The sequence below is a fragment of the Eurosta solidaginis genome, chromosome 1 (assembly GCF_040869045.1).
Source record: "Eurosta solidaginis isolate ZX-2024a chromosome 1, ASM4086904v1, whole genome shotgun sequence".
In the NCBI taxonomy this organism is placed as follows: domain Eukaryota; kingdom Metazoa; phylum Arthropoda; class Insecta; order Diptera; family Tephritidae; genus Eurosta; species Eurosta solidaginis.
Genome location: NC_090319.1, coordinates 348,216,548 through 348,240,480, shown reverse-complemented (window position 1 = coordinate 348,240,480; position 23,933 = coordinate 348,216,548). Strand labels below are relative to the sequence as shown.

Genomic DNA, 23,933 nt, shown 5'->3' with positions numbered 1-23,933 from the left:
TAGTCGGTGACAATGCCAGGTTTCGCGAGGCGAAAAAACTGGAGAGATCAGGGAGATAGCCGTTTATTTTATTGCATAGCTCATCGATCTCTGGGCCTGGGCCTGTGGCCATTATTGTGCAGTCATCGGCGTAGGAAACGATTGTGACTCCTTCCGGTGGTGAAGGTAGCTTAGATATGTAGAAATTGAACAAAAGCGGGGATAGGACACCACCCTGTGGCACCCCTTGTTTAATTCTCCTTTGTTTTGATGTTTCGTTTCTGAATTGCACCGATGCCTGCCGACCACCCAGATAATTTGCGGTCCACCTTTTAAGACATGGGGGAAGGGTAGACCCTTCAAGGTCTTGCAGTAACGAGCCATGGTTGACCGTATCAAAAGCTTTTGATAGGTCTAACGCTACGAGTACTGTTCTATGGTGGGGATCTTGATTCAAACCGCAATTTACCTGGGTGCTAATGACATTTAGCGCGGAGGTAGTGCTATGGAGTTTTCTGAAGCCATGCTGATGAGGGGCTAGCTGCAAATGTGCTTGGAAATAAGGGAGCAAAATGGCTTCAAGCGTCTTTGCCACTGGCGATAGGAGAGATATCGGACGATATGACTCACCTACGTTAGCTGGTTTCCCAGGCTTTAGTAGCGGGACCACCTTGGCCATTTTCCATTTCTCGGGTATGACAAAGGTGGAAAGAGACAGGTTGAAGACATGCGCTAAATACTTGAAACCCTCTTTCCCTAGGTTTTTAAGCATCGGCATGGCTATGACGTCTGGGCCCACTGCTTTGGATGGTTTAGCGCGACCAATGGCGTCCTCAACCTCTCTAGCGGTGATGGTAATTGGTGACGCGCTGAGTTTGTGTTTATGTGCGTGTCTATTGGCTCTCCGTCTATCTTTGTCGACCGTAGGATGCATTATATATTGTCGGCAGAAAGCGCTCGCGCATTTTTTCGCATCCGACAGCACCTTATCGCCAAAGGCGATGGAAACTTTGTCTTTGTGCTTAGTCGGATTTGATAGGGACTTTACGGTGGACCAAAGTTTACCTACGCCGGTAGAGTTTACAACCTCTTAGGTGCTCTTCCCATTTCGCCCGCTTGTGTTCGTCCACAAGCAATCTGATGCGTTGGTTTATATCCCTTATTTGGGGGTCGCCTGGATCAAGCTGTCTTATAAGGTCGCGTTCCCTCGCTAAGCTCGCGGCCTCCGCCGGGAAGTGGGGCCGGATTTCGGGAATTCTCCCGGCGGGAATGAAATGTGCCGAAGCGGATTCAATGACCTTACGGAAGGCACGCTCCCCTTGGCGGGCATCAGTCGGGATAGGGAGGGCAGCAAAGCTTCTGTCTGTTGCAGATTTATATTCTTCCCACTTTCCTTTTTTGAAGTTTATGAAAGTGGGTTTTTCGGTGACGATGAAGTCGGCGGTGCGCTCGAACGAAATAAGTATGGGCAGGTGGTCGGATGCCAGTGTTACCATCGGCTGCCAGTTGACGCAGTTTACGAGTTCTGCGCTCACGATTGAGATATCTGGCGAGCTATGACAGCTTCCTACCATACGTGTGGGGGCGTCTCCGTTTATTGTGCAGAACGTCGTTTCGTCTATTTGATCCGCCAACATCTCACCCCTACTGTCCGCCCGCAAGCTTGAATGCCATAGGTCGTGATGGGTATTGAAATCGCCTAAGATAATGCGATTGTTGCCAGTGAGTAAGACCTCGATATTAGGGCGGTATCCACTGGGGCAACAGGTGACAGGAGGGATGTAGATGTTGATGATTTCTAGATTTGCATCGCTAGATTTGCATCGCCTGACCGGACAGATAGGCCTTGACGTTCTAAGACATTGTCCCTGCGGTCGATGCCAGGATCAAATATATAATATTGCACAGAGTGGTGTATAATAAACGCGAGGCCGCCTCCATTTCCGCTCTCGCGGTCTTTCCTGTGGACATTATAACCAGAGCAGGTCTGCAATGCAGATCTTGCTGTGAGTTTAGTCTCTTGAATCGCAGCAATGCGGATGTTGTGCCGCTTCATGAAATCGACTATCTCCGTAATCTTCCCAGTTAGTCCATTACAGTTGAACTGCAGAATTTTGAAGTGCATGAGGGGTGACGCCGCTACTCTAGGGGTAAGTGACGGGTGACTACGCCTAGGTTGTGGAAGGCCAGGACGCAATTGCTGTTGTGGCCTTGGGACTGGGCGCCCTTCTGCAAGCATTGGGGTACCCGGATGATTTGGGTTTGCGACCTGGCAACATGGCGCGATGAAGCCCGTCGAGGGGTTGCCGTCGCGGAGACCAGAACATCTAGGAAAGTGGCACCACCCAAGGCAGGAGCTGCATTGAGCCGATTTCGCAAACCTATATATTCTGTGCTGGCAGACGGTGCAAACGGAGGCAGGGACTAAGAGTCTGTTTCCCTGACCTGCACGATTGCTGCCAGAAAAGAGGGGGGGGGGGGGGGGGGGAGAAGAAGACGAGGGCAGGGGCTGATGCTCAGCATTGATACCAGCTCTACTACGAAGGTAGTAGTTATGAGTGGTATCAGCTGTTTGAGTTGTTGGCGCCGTGGGGCGCGAGCAGCAGCGGGTACTTGTTGTGGCTTGCTGAGCAGCGAAGCTGCTGGAAGGTAGTGGGGATACGCTTAGGCGTAGACTACGGGACGCCCTTGGGCGTGAGCAGCAAGGAGCCACAAAAGATTTATAAAAGTTACGTGGACGTCGGGTTTTGGGATCAAGCCCAGAACAACCTGTCCGATGCAACCATCCCTTGCACGAGACACACTGAACAGAGTATGACCGTCCTAAAAAGATTCTTTTCTGGCAAATGCAGCAAAACTATTTCTCATGACCGGGGTCAGGAGACGGACCCGGATTGGGTTCGATACCTTCCCGGAGTAAGAGAATATGTAGCAGTCCTGCTGCAAGGAGCTGCTGGGAGGATGACAATTTGTGGGAGGGACGAAACAAATTAAATGGGGTCACACTGAAATGACAGTCCTTGGTCGGGAAAAATCCCGAGTCGCTCCGGTACATTGAACCGACTGCCTTGGGAAGCGAATTTTTTTGTCTTCATACGGCCGAGTTCTCAGGTGCCGTATTTTCTCATAAGGCTTGTCGAGATGACTTCTTCAGTCATAAAAAGACAACCCGTAGCAGTGCTGAGAGCACTGTTTTGACAGGCCTGTAGAAGAATAAGCACATTCAGTTCAGTTCATAATAAAAAAAAGCTAAGACATTTTTAAGGTTTTTTTTTTTTAAATTTAATAATCAGTTTCTTAAGTAGTATAAACGAAAATATTTTCTTTTATTTGCTCGCTTTAAACTCGGAGAGGAATCAATTGGTTTTTTGCACAGCAGAGCTATTTCATATTAAAAAAAATTTTATTCTTAAATATACTAGTTTTATTTTTTATTCTATTTAACAAGCTTTCAAGCAGACTTTGGCAGAATCTAATTTTTGTCGGTTATTTACAAAAAATGGATAGATTTATTTCATGAAATTTTATTTATGCCGAAATCTGCTAACAAGTGCCCGGAGCCCAAATTTGTATAGCCCGGACAGTCTTATATATTATATTACGTCGGCTTAGACTGTAAACCTGCTAAATAATATTTTTTCCAAAAATGATTTTGATGAAGTTGAGAAGAGCAGGCAGGCAAAAGAGTTATCAATTATCAAATTCTGAGCACACATAAAGTAAAACAGTTACATACATAGATTACAAGCTTACTTCAATATGATTTTCATAAAAAACTCAAATAGTTGTTTGCCTGGCATGTATTTTTTTTTTTATGTCGGTTAGCGGGTTTACACTCTAAGCCGACGATTTATTGTTTTACAGTAAATTTTTTCTAGCTCAGACAAATAGATATTTACAATGCTTTGACCATTCAATTGTGAATTGGTTAATATATAACGCTATAATATTTTTAAATTTCTATTCTCTGATGAGATTATAACAGTTTTGTAAATAGTCTTATACCGTTTTCACACAGAAACTTATTTTATTTAATGAAATAATTAAGTTTCCCTTTTCATACAGGGCCTTTTGCTTCATTAAGCGAACATCTGTCAGCAGCCCCAAAAAATATTTCGTTTTTACAAAAAATAGTTAAAATGGAAAGCAGCCGTTTCCTTCTAAACTATAAATACAATCAAAATAAAATGCATGCGCAACTACCCATAAATGTTGCACCTAACCAAATATGTGCCTATTTTCGAAAAAGAAATATCTTTTGCAGCAAATGCAGCGAAAATTAAATTTTGATTTTTTTCGTGTTTTTCTATTTTTCGGAAATTATTGAAAATAATTTATTTTTGATTGTCATTTGCATGACGGAATGATACAAGGTGGCAGCATGGGACAGCTCATTATAAACTTTTTTATTTGATTTGATACATCAACTTCCGGCGCGTACGATTTTGACATTTGTCCATCGAATTTACAAAAACAAAGTACATGGAATTTTTATTTATGTTTGTAGGTATGTCACTATGCTGCCACCTTGTATCGTTCCGCCATTGTCATTTGTTACATTGACAATAAAAATCGAAGCACCAAGCAAAGCCGACTGGATTTTTTACTCGATTAGGCATTCAATAAAGCAATAATGAGATAATTAATTTATTTTATGCAAGAAACTTGGCTAATTATTTCATTAAGCCTTTGTGTAAAATTGGCATAATTAAACGTAATTTGGTTTATTTTCCTTGTATTTCAATAATAAGATACAACAATTCGTAAATAAATGCATTGACTTATTGTTTTCACATACTTAAGTGTATTGGAAATGATGTGTACAAAAATAACAACAAAACTTATTAAACAATTTTTTCAAATATTAGTAAATTTATCGACCTTGAGACTTTTTCGAATAATTTGTATTTCAACTTCTGCTTCGTTACAGCAAAACTGAAAATCTTTAAGCAAGTAATGGCTGATTTTGTCAGTTATTATTTTCGCTAATTTCAGAAACCAATTTAATAAATTGCCTAGCTTACACTATGTATTAGAGCAAATTGTATGGGGGAAAAAGAACTTCAGGTGCACATCCAGTTTCTGAATCTATTTTGTAACAAAATTAGGGAGGCTTGAAATTCATAGTATGACCCATAGATTCAGAAACTGGATGTGCTTTTCAACAATAAATTTTACCCACCCTACTATGTATACTAATTTTTTTTTTACAAAATATCAAATTTATGTTTAAGAATCCAATTTCTGTCTGAAGTTTGTATCATGGTATAAAAAAGAAGGTAGTTCCACTCAAATTCTTTTGACGTATTTGGGAATTTTGGACAAAAAAATACACGAAAAATCCTGTTGTTCTAGCATGGCCCCATTATCATGCCCTACAGTGGATTTCTCAAGGGATGTTGAGAAAAAGTGTACCTCTAAAGTCTGCAGTGAGTGGCAGATGTTTAATTTGTTACGTTGAATGCTAAAAGGGCACAGAATGTGTATATGCGGGGCTTGCCCCCTGGTACAACGGACAAAAGAAGTATCATAACTAGTGGTGTGAGGACCCCAAAGCCGAGGGCTTTGTACCCTCACCACATATACATATACATTTTCATAACATACACTTTGTAATATACCTAATATTTGAATTTATAACTTTGAATCTATTGTTTATACATTTTCATGAAGTACCCGAAATGTACATATATATTAATGAATTATACTCTAAAATATATATATTCGTTGAAGTACAAATTAGACTTGCGTACTTTTGCATGCAAGCAAAATATTTACATTTCCGCCCACATAAATTTTAAATATAGGATCACCCTAACATGTACTGAATATTTGGAAGAGAAGTGGATACACACAAAACATAAAAATGCATCGGTCAACCAACCCTTTGCACACGCCAAATCCAATGCACCCAGCTACAAATACAACATACCTAATAACTTAAGTGAACGGAGCTCAGCAGCAAGTCGTCAAAAATAAGCGCCGCTACTAATTGGCTTTTTGCTATACATACTTACGCACGCCGTACAACAGAAGGCAAAATCATTGAGCAAAGCAAACGCAACGTTAGAATCAGGTGACAACAAACAAATGTACAAACACACAATAGTCAAAGCGAATGCTGGAAAGCACGGTATGCGTGCAAATACATATGCACTGTAGTCAACAAGGAGTATTATGGTCTGTGGATATTGGGGATGGGGATTAAATTTCGACGGAGGCAAAGATCCCCTAGGATTCATCGAAAGAGTAGGAGGAGCAAGCAGATGGGTATGAAATCAACCGCGACACAATTCCGAAAGCGCTGCCGGAGTTGTTGAAGGACAAAGGGTTGGTATGGTATAGGAATAACAACCGGCACTGGCAAGAGTGGGACGCCTTCAAGAAGGACTTCCTGAAGTTCTTCTCAAGCTCCCGATACTTAGAGCAATTGGAGGATGAAATTCGAATGCGCGCACAACGACAAGGTGAGCTATTTAAAGATTATGTCTTAGTACTACAAGGACTCATGCGTCACGCGGGCTACATCGAGGAGCAGAAACTAACCCGCATCTACAGAAACTCGCGCAAAAATTATCAACTATATATAAAGCGGAGCGAGGTCAGCAATCTTGAGGAGCTGGTAAGTTTAGCTAAAGACTGAAAATATTACTCCTGACACGGAACCAATGCGACAAGGCCATTCATACAACGGCGTCAAGAAGGTCAGTACCAGTGTCTCCAGGCAGAACAAAGACAGGAGGAGCGAGTAGAAGCCCAACAACAGCAGAGGCCAGAGCCACAACAAGAATATGTAAACACAAGAACGGCCATGCGGAAGAGGTGGTCACTTTTCATACGGGTGCCGAGGCATAAGAGAATTTTGCTGAACATGTGGTAAGATAGGCCTGATCACGCGTGATTGTTGTCGTAAGCCACAGGCAAACGACCAGAGACCACATTGGAACCGACGGATGCGGTCTTCGGAAGTGCAACCTCGGAGAAATTATACATGTTCAAATACACAAAGCGCCGCATATTGGTAACAACGTATGTGAACGGAGAAGAAGTGGTAGCAGCGATTAACACGGGAGCGACGAGGAGCTTTATAAGTGGTGCAATGGCGAAACGATTAAAAGCTGGCAAATTCAAGGAAGTAAAGACGCGAGTAAGAATGGGCGATGGCAGAGCAATAATAATCAAAGAAGCGGTAGATGCAGAATTAATAATGGGTGGTAAAGTACAGCGGAAAGAGATGCTAGTCCTACCGGGACTGGGCGATGAGGTGGTAATAGGCACGGACTATCTGGCGAAGGTAAACCTGGAGATGAGATGTGGTGGTTAAGAAATAACGTTGAGAGTAGACGAACGGAAGCAAGAGGTAGTGACATGTACAACTATGGTCGAAACGAATAGCGAAGACTTCAAGAAACACAACCCAATGGCGGCGATAATAACTAGCAAGACAGAGGATTCGGTGAGTAAATTTCTCAACCAAGAATTACAGGTGTTCGCAAAGATGTCAGGAGTATCCAACGTGGCCACACACAAAATAGTTATGAGAGACGACCGTCCAATTCAGCAAAGGTACTATCCGAAGAATCCGAAAATGCAAGAAGTTATCAACAAGGAAATCGACGAGCTGCTCGAAAAAGGTTGCATCGAACCATCGAATAGCCCGCACAGCGCACCCATAGTTTTGGCAAAGAAGAAGAATGGCAAATGGAGACTCTGCGTGGACTACTGTCACCAAGTATACAAAATATCTTGGACAAATTAAGAAGCGCGAGATTTATCAGTAGCCTCGATTTGAAAAATGGATATTGGCAAATCCCTTTGGAAGCAAGCAATATACCACATTCACAGTATCTGGACGTGGACTATACCAATGGAGGGTAATGCCATTTGGCTTTCACTCAGCCACAGCAACTTTCCAGAGACCACTTGACCGTGTCATAGGACCAGAATTGGAACCATACGCGTTTGCTTATCTTGACGATATTATTACAAGCAAAACATTGGAAGAGCACATAGCACTTTTAACAGAAGTATTTCGAAGACTGCATAGAGCGAACCTGAGGATAAACCCGGAAAAATGTGAGTTTTTTAAGAAAAGTTTGAAATATCTAGGTCATGTCGTTAGCGAGGAAAGCATCCATACTGACCCAGACAAGATAGCAGCCATCAAAGAACTGGAACCACCGAAGAACATAAGAGAGTTACGACGTTTTCTAGGGGTCGTGTCGTGGTATAGAAGATTCGTGCCGGATTTCTCACAAGTCTCAGACCCGCTAACATCGATGCTTAAGAAAGGTAGAAGTGGAGGTGGTCTGAAGAGCAGCAATCAGCATTCGAAGCACTTAAGGCAGCACTGACGCAGGCACCGGTACTCGCTTGTCCAGATTTTTCGAGGAAGTTTAGTTTACGGACGGATGCAAGTGATTTTGGTCTTGGCGCAGTACTTACGCAAGTGTCAGGCGACGAAGAGTGAGTAATAGCATACGCAAGCCGCAGGTTAAAAAGACAGAGATGAACTACTCACCGACAGAAAGAGTGTTTGGCAATAGTTTGGGCAATACGAAAAATGAGGCCGTACGTAGAAGGGTACACGTTTACAGTAATAACAGATCAGCGTTGAAAGGGTTTAATGCGATAGAGTCCGACTGGTCGGATCGCGAGATGGGCGCTGGAACTACAGCAATACTCATTTGACGTACAGTACCGAAAAGGAAAGTTGAACGTTGTGGCAGATGCATTATCAAGGCAACCGATGGGCAAGCAGTTGGGTACGTTGACGATGGATGACGAAAAAGCCGAGTGCAAATGGATTAAAGCAAAGATGGCAGATATAAGAAAGGCCCCGGAGAAATACCCAGGGTACGTTATCGAGGATGTTAAGTTGTACAGACGCATAATTTGATTTGTTTTTTGTGGAAATTTGGTCTTTGGGATTTGTAAGTGTGCATATCGATGCTAAAAATATAATTATTTGGCCGGTTTTGATTCACAATTCTTCGGGTTTTGTCGCCCAGCTTCTACGGATTTGTTTTCCTGATTGTGCTTACGAAGGAGGTTCTGTGACGTTATAAGGCAGAAAGCTAGTGCTCTTCTGTTTCTCAAATCTGCATACGAAAGCACTGTTGGTAGCTTTAACACGAAGGTAATGGAGGTCTCGTTATATTTTTTTGAGGGTAACAGTTTAGACGTCAACTCCATCTTCAAGGGTTCCAATAAAGATCAAGAGGCGCGATAGGAAATGCTGTCACACTTGTAGGAACGTCTGAGTGGTAATTTGCGCGGTATGGACGTACAAAATTCTGCTCTGGAAAAGTTAACTAAAATAGTAGTAAAACGCTCCTAAAAAATGTTGAATATCGCTGCAATTGTGAGATAGAGACTCAATAAGTGTTTTATAATAATTTTGTTAAAATTAAAGTGAAACTATTTTATATTTAAACAATTTTAATCTATATTATTAATTTAAAAGTGCTCAAATAAAATTAATTAAACCACAAACGCGGATAAACAAACGAAAAAGAGGCAAATTATGGGTGTGTGTGCTAAATGCAATGGTAGTATCAGAGGGGAAAGTGGTATAACGTGCGAAGGTGTGTGTGGTAAAATATACCATGACATCGTTCAATGCTCAGGAGTTGATAAATACAGCTCAAAAATTATTGGCGAGAAAAACAATATGGTTCGGTTTATGTGTGATGAATGTGTAACACACGACGTTGACTTTGTGTTACAAGAGATCCAGGTTAATGTGAAAGAAAAAATAACTCAATTTTAAGTGATTATAAGCTTGAGTTTGAAAGTGTAATGAAAACAAGCCAAAATGAAATAAAAGCTCTATTGGAAGCAGTTGAGAGTCGTTACACTCAACGTTCTGCGATGATAGAAAATCGCAAAAGCAATTTGAAAAGAAAATAGGTGAAATGAAAAGTTTATATTCCATGGTTGAAGAGATAAAAAAATTAAAGAAAAAAAAAAAAAACTTTTTTAAAAATAAGCTTTTATTATTGGTTAATAAAATTAACTAAAAAGTAAACAATAAATTGACTCTAAAGAAATATAACACTTTATAAGTTCATTGTAAGCTTTAACGATAATTAGGCTTTTTCGTCTGCGACAAAAGAATTCTATATTGTACATAATTATATATTTTAACATTAAAACTTTACACCTAAATTATTAAACCTTACAGTTTATATCACAGTTCTAATTGTTCTAATAAAAAACGTGTTGAATTTTGATGGTATAATTAAGAACATTTAGGATCTCCTTTTCTTGCTATCGCAATGTAACACGCTTTTATTAGAACAATTAGGACTGTGATATAAACTGTAAGGTTTAATAACACAAGTTTACAAATTCAGGTCAACTTTTGGATCTGAGCAGATAAGAGCGATTCTTAACTATATTTGATATGCTGAATTCGAATCTGCATTCGGTTTTTCAAGATTGATTCTAGTTTCCGAGATCTCGCATGATAGCACCATTGTGCTGTTATAGCAGCTTTTAAATCGTGGCACTGCTTGATAAGTAAGTAAAAATGGCAGAATGTTCATAAAAGTATGAACATATAACCACGCCGCTCTTAAATAAGTAAATTTATACAGTCCAATAGAATTTAAGATAATATTGTCATACATACATACTTACAAAACAAACAGGATAAGGTACCTAAACCTATCACACATACACACGCATATGTACACACATACAGTCCACTTGAGGAAACATAAGTATAAACAACCCTCATACAAAACAGATGGTTTCAAGCAATGCCCTTGAACAAACAAACAATAGAATCAATAGAACAATAGAAGCAAACAATAGAATAAACTAAGAAGACATTAAAATTAGTCCTTTGTCTAACATTAGATACACAAACAAGTATAGTTACGTTTAGGAACATAGTTTTAAGATTTAGTATATAAGCAAATGTAAAATAATTTAAGACTCAGAATTAAAATATATTCTAAACCATCAACACCATTATATAAAAATAAAAATGCAGAGACAGTGTTGCAAAGTTGATCCAAAGTGTTTTTGTTACGTTTGTGGTGGTTATATGATTAAAAAAAGTGGCAAAATAATAACAAATGCGCTCAAAGATGCGTATCTGCACTACTTTGGTTTCAGCGTAGCAGACACTCGTAAGTCATGGAGACCGAAATTTATTTGTAACGCATGCAAAACAAAGCTGTATAAGTGGTCATCGGGAGAACGTGAGTACTTTTCCTTTTTAATGCCAGCGCTCTGGAGAGAACCTAAAAACCATAAAGATGATTGCTACTTTTGTTTGATGAAAGTTACGGGTATAAATGCAAAAAAAATTAGCAAAATATAATTATCCTGATATATCATCAGTATCCAAGCCAGTTCCACGTACTGCTAATGATCCATTGCCAGTTTATCGAAGTATAAGTGCAAACGTCCTGGAAACTTTAACTCCATCACCCCCTTTGTCATGGAAGGGCCACATTTAATTTTGCAAGATGAACTAAGCGATTTGATTCGTGATTTGAATTTGTCCAAACAAAAAGCAGAGTTGCTAGGATCACGGCTGCAGCAATGGAAAAATCTAGACTCTCGAACAAAAGTTACTGTATACAGAAACAGAAATGAGGCACTTCATCATTATGTGAGGAAAGAATGGCAAAGTCGTACTCAATATGAGCCTGGACAGCAAAACGTCTCCGCTGAACCACTTGTAAATCCACAAGACATTTTCACATTAAACTTGGTCTTATAAAGAACTTCGTCAAAGCATTAAACCGTGAAGGACCGGGTTTTCAGTACTTAGTCAAGTTGTTTCCTAAATTGCATATGCAAAAATCAAAGAAGGAATATTTGTCGGATCTGATATTAGAAAACTAATGGCTGATAAAGAATTTACAAAATGTTTAACGCCCGATGAAGCAGCCGCTTCGTCATCTTTTCAAAATATCCTTCACCACTTTCTTGGTAATCACAAATCTCCTAATTTTGAGGAAATTATTGGCGATATGTTGGAAAATTATCGCAAGATTGGAGCTCGGATGCCTCTAAAGATGCATTTTCTGCATTCCCATCTCGATTTTTTTCCCGAAAACTTGGGTGATACGAGCGACGAACAGGGAGAGCGGTTACACCAAGATCTAACCAACATTGAAAGACGATACCAAGGATTTTGGGATGAAGGCATGATGAGCGACTATTGTTGGACTCTAATACGCGAAACAGATACTAAACAATACAAAAGGCAAAGTTCCACCAATCTTCATTTCTGATTTGTTACTTTTAAGTTAATAAAATGAATATTATTTGACAAAAATCTTAAAAAATGAATTTATTGACTATATGAAAAACTAGAATCAATCTTAAAAAACGGAATGCAGATTCGGATTCAGCGTCATAAATTAAGTCAAAACCACTTTTAGTTGCCCAGATCCAAAACCGTGTATACTTGTGTAATTTAGGTGTAAAGTTTTAATGTTAAAAATATATAAAATATAGAATTCTTTTGTCGCAGACGAAAAAGCCTTATTATCGTTAAAGCTTACAATGAACTTATAAAGTTTATATTTCTTTAGTCAATTTATTGTTTACTTTTTAGTTAATTTTATTAACCAATAATAAAAGCTTATTTAAAAAAAAAATTTTTTTTTCTTTAATTTTATTTTTTACTTTTTAGTTCGTTTTATTAACAAGTAATAGAAGCTTGTTCTTAGAAGAGCCTTTTTCTTAAATTTAATTTAAATAGAAATTTTTTTTAAATTTTAGTAGGGTAAAATATTGTTTAAATTAGTTACGTAATCTTTACTTAGTTATTTGTAACGTTTCTCATTCTATCCATTTCTTTTAATGCACCAACTTACTTTTTAGTTAATTTTATTAGCCAATAATAAAAGCTTATTTTTAAAAAAGTTTTTTTTCTTTAATTTTATTTTTTCTTTAATTTTATTATATCATAATCCGAATATATTGGGGCATATTCATAATTGAAATAAAATGTGACTAAGTTAGTTGAAGCATTTTTGACAGAGAGCACATATAAAATTATGTCAAACAGTGTTAAATAACTTAACTCTGCCTATGCCGCGTTCAGTTTACAACTACTTATTGCAAATCTCTCATCTGTGGGTTAAATCTGTTTTAAAATAAAATTCTACTTTCGCTTAGCTAAAATTCCATCGCCAAAAATCTGTAAAACAAAATCAAGTGCGCAGAAAAGTATGCAACACTTACCGATAACAGCCTAACGGCGTTAGCGTACGTTGTATCACAGAATTTTTACACTTTGAAAATGGCGGCTGTTGTTTGCAAGGTTGCATTCCTTTGAGTCTTCGTTTTCACGATCTGGATTAACAAAGTCATGAGCCTGGCCATTCGTGCAATTTTAGTGATGTAAATTGTATGGCGCCAGCGCCAATGCGGTGCCAGCTCAATGGTAGCTCATTGACGAAATGACTCCAATCGAATATTTGACGTTACTTAGTAGTGAGTGCGTAGTACATTTCACTTGCGCTATTGAGTGAAACGGCTTTTGTGTGTCAGGCACGAGTTTGGTGTTATTGGCGCTACTGGCAATGATGACACTGAGCTGATGGCAGTAGCGCTGGTAGTTCAGCTTTTGAATCAGAGAAAGAATTGATGACCCGTGCAAATTATTATGGCTTTGGCCGTGTAAATTATTATGTTGTATTTGCACCAAATAAATGCTGCGGACATAACAACCGGAGTCATTTTTGAGTTGTATATTTTAAATTTAATGCACAATTAATATGGGTGTGTTTGAGCGGCCAAATAATAACAGTAGTATTGCTAAAGTGCTGCTAAGTTGATGGAATGTCGCTAATTTCCTAGCGATTATCAATAGATTGTCAATATTTCGTTCAACGGGCACGCGTAATTGCCACATCTGCTCAAATTTTCCAAGTTTTTCCATTCTTGATTTAACTTAAGCTGTTATGCCAATATTTTTCTGCCAGTTTTTTTCAAATAGGTAATTTTTCCAAAAGCAAAATAAATTACAGAAAAGATTACAGAGTTAAACAGCCTTAAAAAATTCAGCTATGTTGGTTATACACAGAAATACAACAGAGGGTTGTGTCTCCGCTTTTCGCAAGCGCTGAGATTCACCACGCGTGACACGCGTGATTCACCACGTCCAAATATCACAATCCACGGATAGGTACCGGCGGGTTTGTATGGGACTTAGGCTGTTATGCCAAAGTAAATACAAATCTTTACCGATAACTGTGTTATCGATTAATTTACCGAATTCTAACAAAGTAATATTGCATTGTCATCGGAGTTATACATGTGTGCAAAATTTCAGCTCAATCGGACACCGGGAAGTGTATCAAATTTAACTTGCAAGATTCCATTACAGACAACAAAAGTGAAACTAAATAAAAGCTTATAAAAATAAAACTGATTTAATTGACAAAGGCAGTGAAAAGGTATAGAATATGGTTGAAGAAGTGAAAAAGCAGGCAGAGTTAATTGGTAAAGACAATGAAAAAGTACATACTGAAATAAAAAAAATAAACAGCAATAATAATGAAAAGAGAGTGTCATATGCAGATGCCATAAAAAATAATAATAAAAAGAGTGAAGTACCACAGCTTAAAAAAGATGTCGCAATAATAGTGAAACCGAAAGGAAAACAAACAAGTGAAAAAACAAAGCAAGATCTGAACAACAAGGTGGATCAGAAAAACTTAAAGATTTCAAGTATCGAAACAAGAAATAATGGGGTGATGGTAATCCATAGTGAAAATAATGATGAGCGTGAAAAAATAAAAGTAGCAATTGAAAACTACATTGGTGGAGAATACGAAATAAAAGTGCCTGATCAGATTCGCCCAAGCTTTGTAGTCACGGGCATAATTTTTAAATACGAGAATGATGTGCTAATAGACACCATAAAAATCAAAATTAATGTGTAAGCAAGAGTTCACTAAAAATTGTAAAAAAAAATTGAGAGAAAACGAGGTAACACAATGGTGCAAGATATAATCTTTGAAATTGACAGAGGACTTTTCCAATATTTTGGCAGCTGAGCGAATCAACATCGGGTGGGAAAGATGCAAAGTGTATGACGCGATTAGCGTACTAATGTGCTACAAATGTAAAGGTTTCAATCATAGAGTATCAGATTGTAAAAGCGATGAAGCCTGCAATAGGTGCCATGGAAAACATAGCTCAAAAACGCGTGAAGAAACTCCCATAAATAAATGCCTACATTGTATAAAGGCCAAAGAAAAGTTGAAGTTAGAAATAGACATTAATCACGACACATTTGATAAAGACTGCGCATACTATATCAATAAATTACAAATAAAAAAACAATAGCTCGGTTATTAGCAATTAAGAAATAATGAAGGTACCGATATAAAAGTACAAAATAAAGATAAAGCAGAGTTGAAGTGTATATACCTCAATACTAACAGTATTACGGCAAACAAAGCTGAAGTCCAAAGAATGGTTGAAGAAGAAAATCCCAGTATTGTGTTATGTGCTGAGAACCACACCACAAAGAATATAAGTGAAACAGAAATAAATATTATTGGATATAATCACGTTAAATGCGTTTCGCATAGCCGACACACAGGTGGTGTCCTTATATACATTCATTAATCGATCGAATTTAAAGTAGTATTTAATAACAGTATTAATAATAACCTATGGTGTATTGTGATTAAAACCCTAAAAAATACGATTAAATGGAAAATTGGTGTAGTATACCACTCACCAAACACAAGCGATGCTGAATTTATAAACCATATGGGCGAGGTGCTAGAAGAATATTTTTGTGAAACTGAAAACAATATTATTATAGGCGATTTTAACATAAATGTGAATGTACAGTCAACGTACACAAACCAGCTAAATCATACATTCGCGATAGCATCAATGCACCAACTAATTAAGTTTAATACAAGGGTAACAGAAGTGTCACAGACAAAAATATACCTTCTTTATAGTAAGAATGATAAAATTGAAATAAAAAATATAGAAAACCATAGAATATCAGACCATGAAACGATCTGCTTCAAAATGCCCGTTCAAGAAAGACACAAAATGAGAATATATGAAAACCGCGTATGTTGGGATAATTATACAAAGGAAAGTCTGATTGCTCTCCTTAGGAACTAAAATATATCGGAACTGAATAAATGTGATATAGGACTTAAAGTTGGAACTATTAACAATATCTTAGGGGATATAATGGCAACGCTTACCTACGAGAAACGAGTGCAAATTAAATTAGTAAATAAATGGTATGACCGGGAGCTTACGGAGTTAAACAAATTAAAATATGAGCTTTACAAAATAGCACAGAGTACAAATGAGTGGGATATAGTTATACCATACGTAAATATAAAAAACTTGTAAAAATAAAAAAGAAGCAATACATGGAAAACAAAATAGCGCTTAATTGCAACAATCAAAGACTGATGTGGAAATGTCTTAAAGATGCCATAAACATGAGTCATGACAAAGTCATAAACAGAACAACAAGAAGAACGCTAGCGAACATCAAATCCCGTCAATACCGTCCAATCGAACAGCAAGCAATATTTCCGGGGTACAACAACAGGGAGAGAAAGGCGAGGTAGCCATTTGCGGTACGCTCACACGCAGTGCACGGACTCTACCACTTTATTGGTTTTCATTTTCAACCACTCCTACCACCAAAGCCCAAAAAACTACCAACATTTGCCTTTGTAAGGAAATTAAGAAACGATTCAATTTCGAAGACGAAAAATTACACCTTTTGGATTATTTTGATGCAAAAAATATTCAATCTAGTCAAATGACTTACTTAAAGCCCATGGAAATTCTTAACAACGAATGGCGATCATTTATGTTATATGATAAGGAAAAATAGAAAAGATATTTTCCGAGGATATTCTTAAAGGACGGATGAAATTGGGAACTGAAAAGGGTCTTCTAGAATAAAATTTGAGTCAATAAATGTGCTCCTTAGCAATATTACCTCACAGGTGCAGCCGCAGAAAGGTCGTTCTCTATAATGAACGACATAAAAACCGCCAATCGTAATGGAATAAAAATTTCAAGCATTTCCAATCAAATATTAATAAAAGAGTATTGTATCGGACGGACTTTATTCCAGCCTCCAATTGAATTAATAAGATTTTATAAAAAATTTTAATTTGTAAGTGATTTTGTTCCTTGTATTTAATAACACTCATATGGCCATATATGCAATACTCCTATATTGCTACAAAAGGCTTGGTACATTCCCAAACATCACTAGCCCTAGATTTTTCTCTTATTTTTTCTGACAATTTTTTGTTGTTGAAAATTTGGTTTTTACTTTAAAAATTTGTGCACAAATTCAATACAAGAAAAAAATTTGTTTATGAAAGAAATGTAGTAGTCATCTATTCGCAAATATTTTCCTGCGCTATTTTCACAAGTTTTTTATGAATAATTTTGAACGAAAATAAAAAGTTTTAAGTAAACGATAACATGCCAGTGTGGCAGAAAAATACTGGTACATTGGAAAATTGTTGTTGTAATTAGACGTATCGGCAAAGTTTCCTCAGTATTTCAAGCTCAAAATACAGGAAAAAGGCAAGTATCATATAGGCATAAGCTATGTATACAAATTTACATGAATTTTTTTGTTTTGTTTACATGTTTTTTTAAAGTGTTATTTCCGTGAAATATGCTTTATTTGTTTTACAATAAAATATGAATTGTTTTGTACAAATATAAAGTATAGCTATTTGTTATTGTAAAAAAAAATCTACCAACTTCTACCACTATTTTAAATCTTCGTCTACCAACATTCTCTTTTTAAAAGTCCGTGCACTGCTCACACGAGTCAGCGAAGAGACCGAGAGACAACACGGAGAGAACCAAAGTACAAGTCAAGAGCTGATAGTATACAGAGACGGTGAAGTGCAAAACATTGCGGAGAATCAGGTACGAACATTTCCAGAGAACCAGGTACAAACATTTCCAGAAAATCAGGTACGGATCGCCAGAGGACCGACACATGGATCAAGATTACACCTAGGAAGGCAGTTCGCTATGGCAGCCCTAAACGAACACACACCCCGAGACATCCCGCGGAATAACAGACCATCTTTTAAGATTCTACTTCAATCTGGATCAAATCGGTAGTAACGGACACGTCCAACCGGAACAGTGTAAAATCATACACGAAGAAATTTCATTTCAAGAAGTACCTGGAAGTCGGATCAGCCACTAAAAGCTCGGTAAACTCTAACCACAATTACATAATCATATAAATATATTCTTTAACTAGGCTGATGATATACATTTAAAAAAAAATCCACCATATACGGTGGGAACACCATAAGGAAAATCCACCAGTTTTTCATTTAAAGTATAGACTGGCATCACACACACCATCAACTGGAAGGGCAGCGACGAGCAACAACATAGCAGCATCATGATGAAAGGAACAAAAACTAAATTGGTAAGAATGATCGCATGATACCCGCTGCCAGGAAAAGTACCGTATAACGCGTCAGAAGAAAACCCATATATAAACGGACCGCGGAAGACCAAACCTCAAAGTATCTTGAAACGATCAAAGATGAATACGCCAAATTGTTCAGACCTCTCCGACGACCAGAGTGAAGGGAGCGAGTGGGGCCGTTGAGGATGGGACTACGGCGGATGACACCGACAGCCGCATACGAGGAAAGGAGTGGCGATCACAGCGCCAGCACCGAGTACGGATACGAACCTGAGGAATGGGCCGAGGGCTTTGTACTCTCACAACATATACATATATACATATTAGGCCGGGTCGATTTGTGGGGAGGAAAAAAAATCGCCCATTGCTCTGTGAAAATCATATTCTAGGGATCATAAGAAACTTTGCCGAAGGAACCATACCTCTAAAACGAACTCTGATGTCCCCCAATTTGGGTCGAACTTTTGGGTAGGGGCAAATTTTGAAAAATCCCACTTTGACCCATTTAGAGTGCTCCAATCGAGTCCAAATGTATGACCGACCCCCACTAACTTTGGAGGCCCGACCCACCGATGCCAGTGGCACACCCCCTGGAACCCCCTGGGGGTTCACCATACAAACATTTCAAAAAATCGCCGGTTTTGCACTTTACATGAAAAAATCAGCGAAATGCATATGTTTTTTCTTTTTGGAGTTTATTTTCTCTTTAGAAATTTATTTAGTCAGAACATATGTAAATGAAAAAATGAATTTAACTTAGTAATAGAAAAGAAATTAAAAAAAATTATTAGAAATTAGCGTTTTTATAACCCTTTTAAAACCAAGGCATCACTGTGATGCATTTGCATGTCGTAAACATAGTTGTGTGGGTTTTTTATTCAACCGTTTTAAAAAATGGAGGTATCACTGTGACACAATTGCAGATCGTAAAATTGCTTGTGTTGTTTTTTTTAAGCCACCACAAGACACAGCAGGTAGAATTGAAATTACCATTTCATTCTTATTACCTCGTATCGTAGACCATATATAACGCAACAGTTTTTGTGAATGCATTAAGTCGTTGTGAAGAACTCAAAGTGTGAAGTGATGATTTCAGATAAAAAAATATTTCAAAAAAAAATAATAAGTGAAGTGACCATTCCAAATCAAAAAGTTTACTATGAATCCACCATCCTCTACACCGCAAGATGAAGCACCTACATCAACAACTATCGAAAACCCAATGAGTCACATACCCAAGCATGATGTTACTGTTTTTGGTGTGTCTACTGATTTAACTGATCTTAATTTACCAACCCATCTGGATATCTTGAGATATTATTTTTACTTAAGCGAACGTGCTAAAACAGAACAAAAAAAGTTTTCCCATAAATCATTCACTATTTAAGTAAACGATAAGTTGATTGGAATTTGGGAAAAACTTGGTATGGAAATAATGCTGAAAAAAAGTGTATTTAATAAATTGAATAAATTGCTTGACAAGTATCAAGAGCAAATCAAGAGAAGAAACAACACCCAACAATTTACAGAGTATGTAAAATCTGTGGAAACAATTTTTTACATTGGAACATGTAAATGCGATTTGAAGGCAGGTCCATGTGCATGCGGCTGGGTTCCCGAACGCCTCAAAGAGTTCATGCACGATCAACATAATCAGAGAAGACTAACAATGGATGCATTTATGACGGAAACTGAAGAGCAAGGAGCAACGTCTATGTCATCAATGCCAACATACCAAGATCCCGATGATTTAACATACGCACCGCCACCGGTTCAAGAAGATATGGATAGAAGCACAAGTTCACAATACACAGAGAGATACGATTGTTTTAACTTTGCCTTGGTATGTGACAGATTTTGTGTGCCTGACAGAGTAGCATCAGCATTGGGAACCGATCTTTTGCAAGATCTTAAAATTAAAGATAAGCATGGGAAACCTCTCATCATGGATAAATCGAAAGTTCGCAGAGAAAAAGAGAAATGCTTCGCAAACGGTTAGATGATACCAATTTGTTAGCGTTTTCATTCGATGGCAGAAAAGATGATACTTTAACGATATATAAAATTGATGAGAAGTATCATACTAGGATGGTAAAAGAACCTCATCTTGTTATTTTGAGAGAACCCAATTCTGAATTGATTGGTTACGCAAGACTGGAACATAAAACCGCTGAATAGAAAACAACCAAATTAAATGGTTTTTTCAACGATTAAAATATATCACTGAATGCATTAATTGGAATATGCACTGACGGTGAGCCAACATACACTGGCCCACACGATGGAATTATACGACGATTCGAATTGCTGTTAAAAAGACCATTGCATTGGTTCGTTTGCCTTCTACACTTCAACGAACTTCCGTTTCGGCATTTGTTTGAAGCTTTGGATAAATCAACCAGCACTGGACCAAGATCGGCAACCCGGAAACTGAGCCGTTAAATCGAAACTTGTGAAACTCTTCCGGTAAGTTATTGCTATCACTCATTTATTATAATTGTCAACCATTTTTAATTATTTTATTATTATATATTTTCAGGTGGTGGACGGCTTCCAGAAAATTGAGTTGCAAAATATGCCCCCTGCTCCAGAAACAATTGAATTTTCCACTGATTCGAAGTAGTTATACGACATGGCCCATGCAATTTCTAGCGGCGTGGTTCCGGTGGATCTGGCTAACATCAAACCAGGGAAAATTGTACATTCTCGGTGGCTCACCAAGGCTAGATAAAAAAAAAAAATAAATATAAGGCGCGATAACCTCCGAAGAGATCTAAGGCCGAGCTTCTCTTCCAATTTGCGTCGTGCTCCTCTTGATTTTCCCTACAAATTGGTCGGACGGGACCTACATGATTTTATGCCGACTACGAACGGCATCTGCAAGGCAGATGAGTTTTCACTGAGAGCTTTTCATGGCAGAAATACACCCGGAGCGCTTGCCAAACACTGCCGAGGGGCGACCCCGCTTAGAAAAATTTTCTTCTAATTGAAAAACCTTATTTCTAAAATTTTTGATGTTGCTTTGCCCGGGTTTTAACCCAGGGCATCCGGTGTTGTAGGCGGAGCAAGCTACCATCACACCACGGTGGCCGGAAAATCCAGATGCAAATTTAAGAATTCTGGTTGAATTTATAATTAAATGTTATGTGCCAATGTACTTTAATATCAAGTATTACAGCTCTGTCGTGTACGGCAGTGCATTATTTTTCAAGTTCATTGGTTGGTCACGATATCTAGAACCTCGTTTACGCAAAATTGTCAATCAAGTAATTAAAGATAATTCATATTATGCTCATTCGGAAAATATCTTGTTATCAATGTTGTTTGATGATAGCAAAAAAAGCGCGACTGTGCCATCAAGAAAATTCTACGCTATCGAACCGATTTTGACGAGCCAATGGAACTTACGAGTTTATAAAAAAACCAGATATAAACTTTAATTGCACAAGTTATACGGAAATGATCAAGTTGAATTACATAAATATCGTATTTGAACCACCATTCACGCGAAGCATTCCGTACGATACATTGAAAGAATATTTAAATCAAGATGATCCACCGTTTAATGATCCAAAAATTCCAACACACATACAAGGAACGGAACGACATGTTCAATTGCTAGCTAGCGTTTCCAAACGGGTTATACCGGAAAATGTAGAGGCTGTTATGGCGACGACATTAGAGAGCCGTGCGAAATTGGCCAGACTTGAAAGTAAAAAACCCTGCAAAAATCTTTGGATCATGTGGTCCACTGGAGTACTTACCATTGTACTCCACTGTAATGCAGCAATGGACCAACTCATGTTTCTTCACGAACACATTGTAAGCCGATCATTGCTCGTTTTTAACGGTTGTAATCACTACACGATGTTTATTGGACTATGGGTACTCCATGGATTACTTTGATGTAATGCGGAGCTGGAGTATATGGTCCAGTCCCAGGACATCGCAATGTTAATTGGACCATATTTTTTGTATGAATTGTGGTTAATTTTGGAGTACTCGGTTGGTCCATAGCGAGTACTCCATACATGCATGCATGGAGTACTCGCGATTTTTGCAGGGAAGACTTCAAAAAATAATTTTTTTTAGTTTCTTTTCTATAACTCACTAAATTAATTTTTTCATTTACATTTGTTCTGACTAAATAAATTTCTTAAGAGAAAAATAGATATTATTATAAATAAATAATAAATATTATTGTAAATAAATAAAAATAAAGAAAAAACAAACATTTTTCAAAATTTGCCCCTACCCAAAAGTTCGACCCAAATTGGGGGGCATCAAAATTCGTTTTAGAGGTATGGTTCCTTCGGCAAAGTTTCTTATTTTGATCCCTAGAATACGATTTTCACAGAGCAATGAGCGATTTTTAAATCGACCCGCCCTAATACATATACATTTTCTTAACATACATGTTGTAATATACCTAATATTTGAATTTATAACTTTGAATCTATTGTTTATACATTTTCATGAAGTACCCGAAATGTACATATATATTAATGAATTATACTCTAAAACATACATATATATTCTGTTTTATATTCGAGTTAATGATTACCAAATTGAAGTACAAATTAGACTTGCGCACTTTTGCATGCAAGCAAAATATTTACATTTCCACCCACATAAATTTTAAATATAGGATCACCCTAACATGCACTGAATATTTGGAAGAGAAGTGGATACGCACAAAACATGAAAATGCTCCGGGCAACCAACCCTTTGCACACCCTAATGCACCCAGCTACAAATACAACATACCTAATAAGTTAAGTGAACGGAGATCAGCAGCAAGTCGTCAAAAATAAGCGCCGCTACTAATTGGAATTTTGCTATACATACTTACGCACTAGCATACAACACACCAACGCACGCCGTACAACAGAAGGCAAAAGCATTGAGCAAAGCAAACGCAACGTTAGAATCAGGTGACAACAAACAAATGTACAAACACACAATAGTCAAAGCGAAGGCTGGAAAGAACGGTATGCGTGCAAATACAAATGCATTGTATTCAACAAGGAGTATTATGGTGCGTGGATATTTATGGAAAGAAATATTCACCGGAATAACTGTTGTAATATATTGTTAATGTTATTAAATAGAAATTGTTATTATAAAATAACCGTTTGCCTGCGTGCAAAATTAGTATATAAGGGCAACGAATTCGCATTAAAATTGAAGGATTAGGAGACAGGCATATGAGTCGGTAGGTTTTATGACTACCGACCAAGAATGCACCTGAAGGTTTTGACTTCATTTGTACTAACGTATATTCGTCTGGAGGTTTGTTACTCCATTCGACCGCAGAGGTTGGCCGAGGGCTTTATTACCTCAGTCACCTCTTACAAAGCAAGGGAATAAGTTAGGAGTAGAGATAGAATTTTGATGAAATAAATATTTATAACGTTTTTTTACACGAAATCAACAGGGTTATTCATTTAGAAGGACCGGTAGGAATCTTTACTTTGAGGAACACTGGACGGACTGAGGC

General features: G+C 37.8%; 1 protein-coding gene across 4 annotated transcripts in view; it reads right to left on the bottom strand.

Annotated features, from left to right (window-relative positions):
• Hibch (3-hydroxyisobutyryl-CoA hydrolase) overlaps positions 1–23,933 on the bottom strand; it is a 154,464-nt gene that overhangs the window by 41,990 nt on the left and 88,541 nt on the right. Inside the window, exon 4 of one of the 4 annotated variants that reach the window (XM_067762568.1) lies at positions 4,468–9,335. The exons of the other annotated variants lie outside the window; for them this stretch is intronic. The gene's annotated coding sequence lies outside the window, so the exon portion shown is untranslated. Of the gene's footprint in view, positions 1–4,467; positions 9,336–23,933 lie in introns of those variants that run through there. 4 annotated transcript variants of the gene reach the window in all.